General features: G+C 36.4%; 1 long non-coding RNA gene across 1 annotated transcript; it reads left to right on the top strand.

Annotated features, from left to right (window-relative positions):
* The first annotated feature begins 7,445 nt into the window (after positions 1-7,445).
* On the top strand, positions 7,446-12,205 carry LOC107788699 (uncharacterized). Its single transcript, XR_001648679.2, has 3 exons — positions 7,446-8,927; positions 9,525-9,837; positions 11,758-12,205. It is a non-coding gene; the product is annotated as an uncharacterized LOC107788699 (long non-coding RNA).
* The last annotated feature ends 1,018 nt before the right edge of the window (positions 12,206-13,223 follow it).

Genomic DNA, 13,223 nt, shown 5'->3' with positions numbered 1-13,223 from the left:
CCGTATATTTTGAGACTTAACTCCATATTTTTTTAGGAGATCTAGTAATTGATTTTCTTTTCTCATAGCAGCACGACTAATTTATAATGTAGTCTATTTCAATCTCAAAAGAGCGAATGAAGTTAAAGTATGCGATAGTTAGTGTAAAAATAATCAAGTTATAATAAATCACATGATAGATGCGAATGATTCATACAATTAAACTAAACGAATTTGATTGTATGAAATATTGGTTAATGTGTATGATAATTTATTGGTAGAAATTAACATGTCATAGCATGATAATATGAAGAATAAAAGAATTTAATAGAAAAGAGGATAACCAAATTTCGTTCATGGCTTTCACAATCTAAAATAGTTTGATAACGTTTTTTTCTCGTATAAATAACAACAAGAGCAACCCTGTAAAATTTCACAAGTGGGGTCTAGGGGATAGAATATACGTAGACCTTACCTCTACCCCAAAGGGGCAGAGAGGCTTTTCAGATAGATCCTTGGTGCAAGGAGACGTAAAGACAATATATCTAAGATGTTCATCAAGGAAGATGTTCCTGTGTTGTCCGATGAAACTCCAGAAACTCAACGCTTTCTCATGATTGAGGCTTGGAAGCATTCAGATTTTTTGTGCAAGAATTATATTCTAAGCAGGCTGGAGGATGCTTTGTATAACATCTACAGTGGCGTGGAAACGTCAAAGGAACTGTGGACTGCGCTTGAAAAGAAATACAAAACCGAAGATGCCGGGTTGAAGAAGTTCGTTGCTGCAAAGTTTTTGGACTGCGAAATGGTAGATAGCAAGTCTGTTATTACCCAAGTCCAAGAATTGCAAATGATTATTCACGATCTCCTTGCTGAAGGTATAAATCAAATTAATACTGATGTTGAAAGTAGTAATCTTAGTATTTTTACTAACAGAAATTTCATTGAAGGTCTTGTCATCAATGAAGCATTCCAAGTAGCAGCGATGATTGAGAAGTTGCCTCTTTTGTGGAAGGACTTCAAGAACTACTTGAAACACAAATGCAAGGGATGTCCCTTGAAGATCTCATTGCTCGGTTGAGAATCGAAGAGGACAACAAAGATGCTGAAAAGAGAGGTCATGGAAACTCAACAATAATGAGAGCAAATATTGTTGAAGAGAACAAAAAGAGGAAGAAGACTTCTGGACCGAAATGTAATCCTAGCAAGAAGCAGTTCAGTGGAAATGGCTACAACTGTGGAAAAACCGGACACAAATCTACGAAGTGTCGTGCTCCGAATAAAGACAAGAAGAAGGGTCAAGCAAACATTGTTGAAAAGCATGATGATGTTGATGACGTGTGTGACATGCTTTCCGAGTGCAACTTGGTGGGCAATCCTAAAGAGTGGTGGATTGACTCTGGAGCCACTCGTCATGTTTGTGCTGTTAGAGAAGCTTGTGCCACTTATGCTCCTATTGGACCCGATGAGACGATTTATATGGTAAATACTGCAAAGGCCAAGATTGAAGGATGTGGGAAGATATTTCTCAAAATGACTTCCTGCAAAATGGTGACTTTGAACAACGTCCTTCATGTTCCCGAGATTAGAAAGAACTTAGTCTCTACTGGACTTCTTGTTAAGAATGGCTTTAAATGTGTATTTATATCCGATAAGATTGTAATAAGTAAGAACGAGATGTTTGTAGGAAAAGGTTACCTCACCGAGGGCCTTTCCAAGCTGAATGTAATGGTTGTTCAAAATAATAATAAAATTTCAGCTTCGTCTTACTTACATGAGTCAAATGAATTCTGGTATATACGTTTGGGTCATGTCAATTATAAAACCTTCCGGAAATTGATTAATTGGAAGTATTGCCTAAGTTTGAATGTGACAAATCAAAATGTCAAGTATGTGTAGAATCTAAATATGCTAGACACCTTATAAGTCAGTTGAAAGGAAATCCTTTAGACTTAATTCATACAGATATTTGTGACGACCCAAAGGGTCATCACCGGTTTTCTCCCTTTTTTCGTGCTTCCGAGGCCTTGAAAAAAAAAACCTCACCTTTAGTTGCCTCGATTTGCATGCGCAGTCCGCGCGCATAGCCAGAAAAGCTTATGTGTTAAATTATGTGAAATTTGAAAAAATGTGGCTTTAAAATGGTTAAAGTTGGCTTTGGTCAATATTTCAGGTAAACGGACTCGGACCCGTGATTTGACGGTCCCGGAGGGTCCGTAGGAAAATATGGGACTCGGGTGTATGCTCGGAATCAGAATCCGAGGTCCCGAGCCCGAGAAATGAATTTATAAAAGAAATTATTTTTCTGAAATTTATTTGGAAATTTGAAATGAAAATGAATTAGAAAGCATTGGTATCGGGCCCGTATTTTAATTTCGGCGCCCGGTACAGGTCTTATATGTGGTTTAAGCGCTTCCTATGAAATTTGATTGAAATCGGACGTCATTTGACGTGTTTCGAACCTAAAACTCTAAGTTTGAAAGTTTATGAAGTTTGATGAAAAAGTGATGATTTTGAGGTTTGATTCCTCGCTTATGATGTTATTTTGGTAATTTAATCGCATGGTTAAGTTTGTAGGATATTGTTGAGTTAGTGTGTGTGTTTGGTTAGGAGCCCCGAGGGCTTGGGAGTGTTTCAGAAGTGTTTCGGAGTGGTTTTAGCCTTAGAGATGTTGCATAATCTGTTGTCTGTTGTTGCCCAGTTCTTTGTTCTATGCGATCGCATAGCTATATCCGCGATCGCATAGTGTAAATTTTCAGGGGTTCAGTTTGTTCTATGCGATCGCATTGCCTTGTCTGCGATCGCATATCCTAGCCCCATTTACTCTATGCGATCGTATTCCCTCTTCCGCGATTGCATAGAGCAAATTTCGCCCAGTTAAATTTTTAAAAATTCAGGAACAGTAGCTACGAGACTCATTCAAAAACTCACGAGCTTTCTTCTTCCCCAAGCACTTAAGAGACCATTGAAGCCCCCATTCTTCAAGGTCACTTGGGTTAGTAAATTCCCACTTATTTTCTTCATTTTCCATCATTAACTATTGGGTTTCTAAGCTTAAATTATGTAATTTAGAGTAGAAATTAGGGGTTTTGGATGGAGTTAGGTTTTTGGAAATTTTGAGTGATTCAACCTCAATTTGGGGTCGGATCTTAAAATAAATTATATATTTGAACTCGTGGGGTTATGGGTAATCGAGTTTTGGTCCGAGCCTCGTGTTTGGACCGTGTGAGCCCGGGGTCGAATTTTGGTATTTTTGGAAGAATGCTAGGAACTTCATATCTAAGCTATGGGATTTTGTTATCGAGTCTTCATTGATATTATTAAATTAATTATGCCTAGATATCATTGTTCCGGAGTCGGATTATAAAGGAAAGGCAGTATTTGAGGATTGATTGCTATTCTTTGGACCGAGGTAAGTGTTTGTTCTAACTTTGGCTTGAGGGAATAGGATTAGAGTGTTGTTTGCTATTTGCTAATTGTTGAGTACGGTGTATAGGCATGGTGACGAGTATCTATACACCGGAGTCTAGCATGACCGTGAGTCTTATTTGTGTTTATTCGGATTTTGTGATACCTCTTCCTTGTTAAATTGATAAATTTCATATAATGTGAAGAGTTTGAGGAAGAATTATGATTTGTACATTCTTGGAGCATTGGCTCGAGTATATCGTAAAGCGTGAAAGTATATGAAATGATTGAACCCCTTTGGAGCATTGGCTCAGGTGGTAAAGTGAGATAAGAGGTAAAAAGTGAAAGAAAGAGAAAGAATTATTGAATTGATCCCTTGCCGGGATGCTTGTTGCTTTGTTGATTATATCCCTTACCGGGATGCTGAGATTATTGATATTGTTCCCTTGTCGGGTTTTAACTGCTTAATTGTTCTCCCTTGCCGGGAGTTAGCTGTTTATTTGTATTCCCTTACCGGGATTTCTATCATTATTTGTCTATTCCCTTGCCCCTTGTTTGTGATTGTTGCTTGGGTGAGGAAGAGTGATAAAGCACGAAGGGTGATGCAGTGTATTATTTGCTATTGTGAGGAAAGAGTGTAAAACACGAAGGGTGATGCTGTGTCGCACGATGTACCATTCCGTGCCGATTTTATTGATTATATGGTGAGGAAAGAGAGTAAAAGCACGAAGGGTGATGCCGTGCATATTTTATTTATATGATTGCTTTGTTAAGGATGAGAGTAAAAGCACGAAGGGTGCTGCCGTGCATTTGTTGCTTTCTGATTCTTTGTTGATATCCGAGTTATGTTGTTTCTTTCATTACTTGTTCTTATTTGATTTACTTCGAGGTTATAGATTTCCTTACCCTGTTTGCCTTGTGATTGTTGTTTGGGTGAGGAAGAGCGTAAAGTACGAAGGGTGATGTTGTGTATTGTTTTGGTGAGAACGAGAGTAAAAGCATGAAGGGTGATGCCGTGCAAATTGTTGATTTTTGATTCTTGTTGATATTCTGGCTTTGTTACTTTTTTCTGTTATTGAGGATTTCTATTTGAAACTGTTAGCTCCCCATAGCATGCTTCCCCCCCTAGTTATTTAAATTCTGTTTATTTCTTCTTATGGCATATATCTGCACAGGTTGTTTTTGGTAGGTCCTGTCTAGCCTAGTCACTACTTCGCCGGGGTTAGGCCAGGCACTTACCAGCACATGGGGTCGGTTGTGGTGATGCTATACTCTGTGCATCTTTTTTACATAGATCCAGTAGCAGCTTTTGGACCTCAGCAGTAGGATTTGATCGGGAGCTGACTTCAGTCCAGAGACACCGAGGTAGCCTTGCTGGCGTCCGCAGGCCCGGAGTCTCTCTCTGCTTATTCAGTTTGTTATCTTTTGTACCGAAACAAACAGTTTAAAATTTTCTTTCAAGCGATTGTATTTAGTAAATCTTAGAAGTTCGTGAGCATTGTGACACCAATCTTGGGTAGAGGATTATGTTAAACTTTCCGCATTTCTATTCAGTTTCTATATAAGTTAAGACTTCCGCTTTTATTTACTTGTCTCGTTTTGTTTATATTGTTGCGAATGTTATCAGAAATGTTTTAATACTTGGCTGGGCTAGCTCCATTAGTAGGCGCCATCACGACTCCCGATGGTGGGAAATCCGGGTCGTGACACAAGAAGTCAATACCATCTCGCGGTGGAAAGAAGTATTTCATAACTTTTATTGACGATAGTACTCGATATTGCTATGTTTACTTACTTAATAGTAAAGATGAAGCAATAGACGCATTCAAGCAATACAAAAATGAAGTTGAAACACAACTTAACAAGAAAATCAAAATGATAAGAAGTGATAGGGGTGGTGAATATGAATCTCCTTTTGAATAAATATGTTTAGAATATGGAATTATTCATCAAACAACGGCCCCTTACACGCCATAATCCAATAGAATTGCAGAAAGAAAGAATCGTTCATTAAAGGAGATGATGAACGCATTATTGATAAGTTCTGGTTTGCCATAGAAATTGTGGGGGGGAGTCGTTCTTACGACTAGTCGAATACTAAATCGAGTACCACATAGCAAAACACAATTCCACTACAACAAAAAAGGCTTTTAGCGACAATTATTTAGTGACAATAAATTAATTATCGCTAGTTTTTTTCCTTATAGGTCAATATTAGCGGCAATTGAATATTTGGCGAGAATAAACGTTCTTTACCGACAATTAGAAAAAAATACCACTGAAGCTTGCTTCTTTTACTATAACTCTAACAAGTTCAAGAGTGAGACTTTTTTTCACACTCCCTCTCAATTGTTTTTCATTTCTCTCCTTCATTTTTGTATTTCTTTTTTCATTTAGAACCTAAAGAAATGAAAATGAAAATCTACAGAAACTCTAACACCCAAATTCATCTCTATTTCCTGGATCAATTACTCTGGTACTTCATCAACTTCATATTCTTTCTCTTTTGACTGCAACTCGATAAACAACCATTATTTCTCCAATAAATTAATGAAGAATAGCAAAATAGTTTAGGCTTTGTTGTTGCTACATAGATAATGTGCTTCTTCTTCTTCATCGTCACTCGTTAACGGGATAGGAATCACTGGGCTCAAGGGCAGAAGTTGTTCCTCCGAGCTCAAAGGCCCTTCTAATACAATAACGACCCAGTATAATCCCACAAGTGGGGTCTGGGAAGGGTAATATGTACGCAAACCTTACAGGGGCCCTTCTAATCTCTTTATTAAATTGTAAATGCCTATTAGAGATTTTTTTCAAATGCCTATTGCAAATGTCTACTTAGATAAATTGCAAATGCCTATTAGAGATTTTTTTTTCAAATAATTTTTTGTATCAGGTGCTTTGGGACAAGAGGGGTTGCTCTGATGGTAAGCAACCTCCACTTCCAACCAAGAAGTTGTGAGTTCGAGTCTCCCCAAGAGCAAGATGGGAAGTTCTTGGAGGGAAGGATGTCGGGGGTCTATTTGGAAACAGCCTCTCTACCCCAGGGTAGAGGTAAGGCCTGCGTACACACTACCCTCCCCAGACTCCACTAAGTGGGAATATACTGGGTTGTTGTTGTTGTTGTATCACGTGCTTTGTGAATTATTGTTAATTTGAGATAATTTATTTTTATTTTATTTCATAGTCATGTTTGGAAACAGCCTCTCTATCCCAGGGTAGGGGTAAGGTCTGCGTACACACTACCCTCCCCAGACCCCACTAAGTGAGATTATACTGGGTTGTTGTTGTTGTTATTGTTAGTCATGTTCTTTTGGCTGTTGAATTCGTTGTCTCTGGAGAATAAAATTTACTCTCGGAATACTGTAGATCTTAAAAGAAAAGACAAATTTTGAGAAACTATAGCTAAAAAAGTAGTAAGAAAGAAAGCTTCAATATGTTAGTGGATTCAAAGAACTTTGGATATGTAGTTGCTTCAACTAGTCCGAAAACTTTGATTGTTGCTAACTAAATATGTAGATAAGACAAATAAATTATTTTATTTTATTCTGATAAGTACCAAACAAATCTAATATGCAAATCAGAAAGCTAGTGTTGAAACCTTAAGTAATATCTACTCTAGCTATATGAATCGGGCTACATGTTTCAATTTGCTCTTTTGTTGAATTATCTATTAAAATTACTCTCTTCAAACAAGGGGTTATTGGGTAGTTTTATATGAATTCTTCATATTAGGGGATAAAACAGATGAAAACTAAAAAGGCACCATGCTTTTACCTACAGCTTATCAAGAGATTTTTGGATAGATATACCAGCATTATATTTAATTTCTTATTACCCCTCCATAAAATAGATTAGAAACTATTACAAGTGTGGGGTCCAGCCCACATTTTAAGAAAGTTGTTTTCTTCCTTTCTTCTTCATTCTCAAAGTTGGCAGAAGTAGACAACCCACGTTTCTCATTTTTCTGTCAAAAATGACAGGCTGTAGAAGTTGAAAGGTCAAGGTTGGTAGGCATATTTTGCCTATAAAATGAGAGCTTCGGCTCTCATTCTTTCATCACAATCTCAGAGGAAAATATATCTGAGACCTAGAAAGAAAGAGTGAGGTTTCACAAACAGGGTATAAGAAAATAGTCTGTGAAGAAAATAGAGAGTGTGAGCGATATTGTAGTGAGGTGAAATATCAAAAGAGGGTTATTTCTTTTGAGTATTGTAGTGGTCTTTGTAGTATTTTTACTCGGGCCTACAAAGTGTAAATTCCTTACTATAGTGATATCAGTTGCTCCTCTCGGGGTCGTGGTTTTTCCCTTATTCAGAAGGGTTTTTCACGTAAAAATCTTGGTGTCATTGTTACTCTTTTATTCTTGTTAATTACCGTATCTCAGTGCTACATTATTATTCCGCTTTTATTACCGTGAATATTATTTTGGTAGGGGGTTTATTCCCAATAACAAGATACTAGGGAAGCTATTTGTAGTGCAGTGCAAAAGCTAAATACTAGTCTTATTTTACAAGGTTTTCATGGAACTTGGAAAGTTAAAAGATTTATTTTCTATCCATAATACCGCTGCTGCAATTGGTGGATTAGTTTCTGCTGCTGAGCGTTACTTAGTTCATCTTGAATGAGATTAGTTTTATTGTAAATTAGTCTTCTTCTTCTCTTCAAGATTTTTAAGCCTACATAATTAAGATGATGTTTCGGTGGAGAAAAATTAGTTTGTAACATCTAACTTGATAACGGCACAGAGTTCGGTGGAGATTTTCTTAACCCCACGTTGGAGGTTGGTTTTTACATTATAATATACTTAAGACACTTATTTGTTCTACTTGTTTATTACACAACAACAACAACCCAGTATAATCCCACAAATGGGGTATGGGGAGGGTAATATGTACGCAGATATTACCCCTACCCCGAAGGGTAGAGAGGCTATTTCCAGGAGACCCTCGGCTAAAAAAAAAAAAGCAACAGGAGTCGATATATTAGTACCATAAAAATGCATAATACAATAACAACAATATAAGAGATATGAAATACAGAATACGAAATACGAAATAAATGGCTGGTATAGTAAAACTAGCAGGTAAAGCCCTGCATCAATAGACGACCAATGACATTCTTAGTCTAACTCCTAACTAGCTAGTCTCACTCTATTGTGCTGTAGAAATATTCACAACTTTCCCCTAACTTACAACCTTAATGTTCGACCTCCATAATTCCCTGTCAAGGGTCATGTCCTCAGTAATCCTAAGTCGCGACATATCCTGTCTGATCACCTCTCCCCAATACTTTTTAGGTCGCCCTCTACCTCTCCGCATGCCCACTACAGCCAGTCGCTCACACCTCCTCACCGGTGCATCAGTGCTCCTCCTCTGAATGTGTCCGAACCATCTGAGTCTTACTTCCCGCATCTTGTCCTCCATGGGGACCATCTGAGTCGCTCACACTTGTTTCTTAATGTACTGATATATACTAGGTTCTCGAGGAAAATAGCGTCCATGAACGAGCTACATAAACACCATGAATGCCATTTCAAAGTAAGATTCCTTTTCTTTTTTCATATTTGAATGTATGTTTCTTATTCCCATTCTGCAACTTGCTATCTCTGCAATTTTCATGGTCGTTGTGATATTCTTATTTTTAGTCATGTTGATAGTCCGTTAAAATAGCTATTAAATCCTTGTTTTCAGTCATGTTGCTAGTATGTTAGAATATCAATGTTAACCAATTCCCACATGTTCCAAATTAATTTTAAATTTTAAATTCTTAATATGATTGTAGAGCCGATGTAATATGTTGGTGAATGTTTCTCTCTTCTTTTCTTTATCTACTTTCATTTACAATTTAATAGTGCCTTCTTTTTTATTCTATTATTCATCTCCGTCATTCTTGAGTTCGATTAGTAGTGTTTGCATAATTGAGTTTGTCCGACATTCTCCTAGAGATGTGAATAATATTTTGGGTAATTAATTTCAAATATCTATTTCTCCCACGATCATATATTCGTACATGTGTATTTTTCAGAGTTATTCTTTATTGGATATTGTCACTTTATCTTCTAGCTTCTGGGATTAATTTGCTCGGCTTTATTGGTGTATGAACGAAATATATGAGAATGTATCTTCTTATTCTAGTTATGAAGATTACGAGAATGGTCCTGTACCCGAGGTGAGAAAGATCAAACGTGCTAAAGTTGTTATTGCTTATCGTAGTCTGACTCAACAAATATCAAGTACCAAAGCGGGAAGCAGAAAAGGAGAAAGATCAAACGTGCTAAAGTTGTTATTGCTTATCGTAGTCTGACTCAACAAATATCAAGTACCAAAGCGAGAAGCAGAAAGGGAGTGGACATACTTCGTCTGTAAGAAACTCAAAATTGGAGCCACGAACAACTCTGAACCTCATACAAGTGGTAAAAAGGAAATATATGGGGAAGCTGTCATTAAGGTATTTGAGGGCTTTACTCTGCTTCCAACATTTTATGTATTCGGTCAGTGTTTGTGGTTCCAATAACATCTTACTTTGCCTTGAAATTAAAAATAATTTCTATTGAAAAGGTAGGAGGTCATCAGGGGCGGTCAAACCCTAAAGCAAGTAAAGCACTTGCTTTAGGCCTCAAGAATTTTAGTGCCTCAAAATTACTACTCTATTTCTTTATACATAGTATATTATTCATATATTATTTCTTATGATTGATAAACTTATTTCTTTATTGTCATATTAATTTTTAATAACTCATTTCTTCCTCTAATTAATATAAATCAAAATAGTTTTCTGTCAATCTTATTTAACGTTTTTGCTTAATTATATTTCTCTATTCATTAGTTAGTCACGTAACTATATCTAATAATCTAACTTATTATTTTATTTTTCTCACATAAATTAGACTCTCTCCTTCCCAATTTATACGAAAGTGTTTGACTGTACAAGGAGTTTATGAAATAAAGGAAGACTTTTGAAACTTATGATCTAAAACAAATCATAAAAACTTATGCGGCTAGAAATCATCTCATTAAGGGCAAAAAGGAAAATTTGAAGTTGAATTATTACCAAATATAGAAAGGGGGCTAAATAAAAAAAGAAGTCACATAAGTTGGGACATAGGAAGTATGTTTTCTGAGTTCTCTCAGTTTAGTTGTGATACAATCAACATTACATTCATTTAATTTTTTGTACTTTATAAAATCAAATTCTCAAAGAAAACATATGGGGAAGCTGACATTAAGTTATTTGAAGGCTTTAATCTGCTTCCAACTTTTTATGTATTCGGTTAGTGTTTGTGGTTCCAATGACTATCTTACTTTGCCTTGAAATTAAAAATAATTGTTATTGAAAATGTAGGTCATTTTTATATCATCCTTGAACAAGTTTTATACAATGGGTATCATCTTCTAACTCCCATGTGAACTTTTAAGTAGAACTTGTTTGAAGTACTCTTTAATTGCCCTAATAAAAATGAAAGCCCCCAAAAAAAAAAAGAAAGCAAAACTTGTTTGTATCTGCACTTATCTAATATGGTAATGTCTTCTGAAGGATAATATTTCAAAAGGTGAAACAAGAAAAATAGTAAAGGTTAAAATTTATATACCAAACAGACATCAAATGTTTTATTCTATGAAAATAAGTAAATTAAGAAAGTACAAAAGACCAAGTAATGCCATCTATCTTATTGGTTGGACAACTAAAAAAACATAAATTTTATATTATCGTTAGCTTGGTCCAAATTCGGTTTTAATTTAACCATTTCATATACTTGCAGTGGAATGGCAGCACGAGCATGTGTTTTTTTTAATTCTAAAGTACAAAAGTAAGCCGTTTTGTGAAAAATTTACTTAAAAGAGCTAATTGTCATACAATATAGGTTGTTGAGTTCCTTAAAGATCGACCTTCTGCTGTTAAGTGGAATTTGTTTTGAGGTTCTTTATTTTCCCCTCCATTTTTATTTTTTAATTGTGGTGTCCGGTGCTCGCATGCGGGCCCGACTATTCCACAGGGCCCTGAGCGCGCGACCATTTTTCAATGCCTCTAGTGGCCCTGGGGGAAGCTCGAACCTGGGACCTTGAGGACTTTGTCCTCAGTGGTTTTACCATCTCGGCTACCCCTCAGGGTTTATTTTCCCCTCCTTTGTGTTGGCTTAAAAGTCTATATGGAAAACATATAAGTGAATAAGGAACATAATGCTTTGACAGTTGACATTCCCCTTCAGTGCATACTTTGTTGCTAAATTCTTGAAGTTTCTCTAGTAGTGCTTAAGGCTATTTTATGATTATCGATTTTGAAGTAGTTGTGCAATTATCACACTAGTCATATCTTACTACTACAATAAAAGAAATACTAATTTCATGATTTGATTTGTTTTTTGTAAAGGTACTGCATTATGCAAGGAATATAGCGCAGGAGACTAGTAACAAGGTATATATGATATAGAAAGTGAAACAACTATTCTTCGAGCAGTAAGCCAGAGATTAAGTATTTGTTCAGATATCTGGCATGTGAAGTTACCGAGAGGTTGTGAGTTCGAGTCTCCCAAGAGCAAGGTGGGAAGTTCTTGGAGGGAAGGATGTCGGGGGTCTATTTGGAAACAGTCTCTCTACCCTAAGGTAAAGGTAAGGTCTGCGTACACACTACCCTCCCCAGACCCCACTAAGTGAGATTATGCTGAGTTGTTGTTGTTGTTGTTGTATCTGGCATGTGAAAGATTTCATCATGATTAAGAGTTGAAGAAAATTTAATGGCGCCATTTGTTGTATAATATTGTAGTAATTTTATAATGCCAGTTATTAGAGGGCAAATCACACTAGTTATTAAATTCAAATAGTTTACCTTTTGGTTATCTGGTTGACACTTTGAAATTGTGAATTAGTAGATTTTGTTGTGAATTTGATGAAGTGTATTAAAAATTTTGAGAATGAATCTTATTCTTATTATAACTAAACTTGAATATGCATAATGCATTACAGGTTATGAAAGGAGCTTTTTTAATGCTTAATTACAATAAGAAAGTTTGTTAAGAACTCGTGGCTATCAGATGAATTTTGCTGGATATAACAAAAGCCTTTAAGTATATAAATAAAGACCAATATATTGATAGTTTTAGCGCTCATTATTTTTTCCGCAAAAATGGATCCTTTTACCGGCAATTGAATGAGTCTTTACTGGCAATAACAAAAGCCAAAAAAAATATCATGTTGGATATCGTAGGGGAGTTTTACTGGCCATTTTAATTGTCTGTAAATAATTGCCGCTAAAACTCAGGTACTTTTAGCGGTAATAAAAGGAATCTTTACCAGCACTTCGTGCAATGGCTGCTAAACCCTTAGCAACACTGGCTACACCGACCAAAGATTATTTGCTAGTAAATGTTTTAGCGGCAATTTGTATTGCTGCTAAGAGTGTATTAATTGCCGCTAAAAAACTTTTTAGTAGTAGTGTCCATTCCATATGAAAAATGGAAAGGAAGGAAGCCTGTCACGACCCCAACCCCGGTCGTGATGGAGCCCAACACACTGCTAGGCAAGCCTAACCAATTAACAACCTCAACCCATTTCTTATATAGTTCATTATTGGCTAACACAGTTAAATTACCAAAACACCATATTAAAAGTCTGAAACCAGAGTTAAATAGGCGGAATTTCAAATGATAATACTACTACTACATAGCTCATATAGATCCGGTGTCACAAGTCTGAGCCTCTAATACCAGTTTATCACCCTAATACATATCAATCTAGGAAATGCGGATAAAACAAAAGGATAGAAAGGAGAGATTGGGGCTGCGGACGCCATGCAGCTACCTCGATGCTCCCGGATATGCGCTGCTCAACTGAAAATCC

The sequence above is a fragment of the Nicotiana tabacum genome, chromosome 12 (assembly GCF_000715075.1).
Source record: "Nicotiana tabacum cultivar K326 chromosome 12, ASM71507v2, whole genome shotgun sequence".
NCBI lineage: Eukaryota > Viridiplantae > Streptophyta > Magnoliopsida > Solanales > Solanaceae > Nicotiana > Nicotiana tabacum.
Note: the sequence above shows the minus strand (reverse complement) of the source record. Positions and strands in the feature narration are given on the sequence as shown.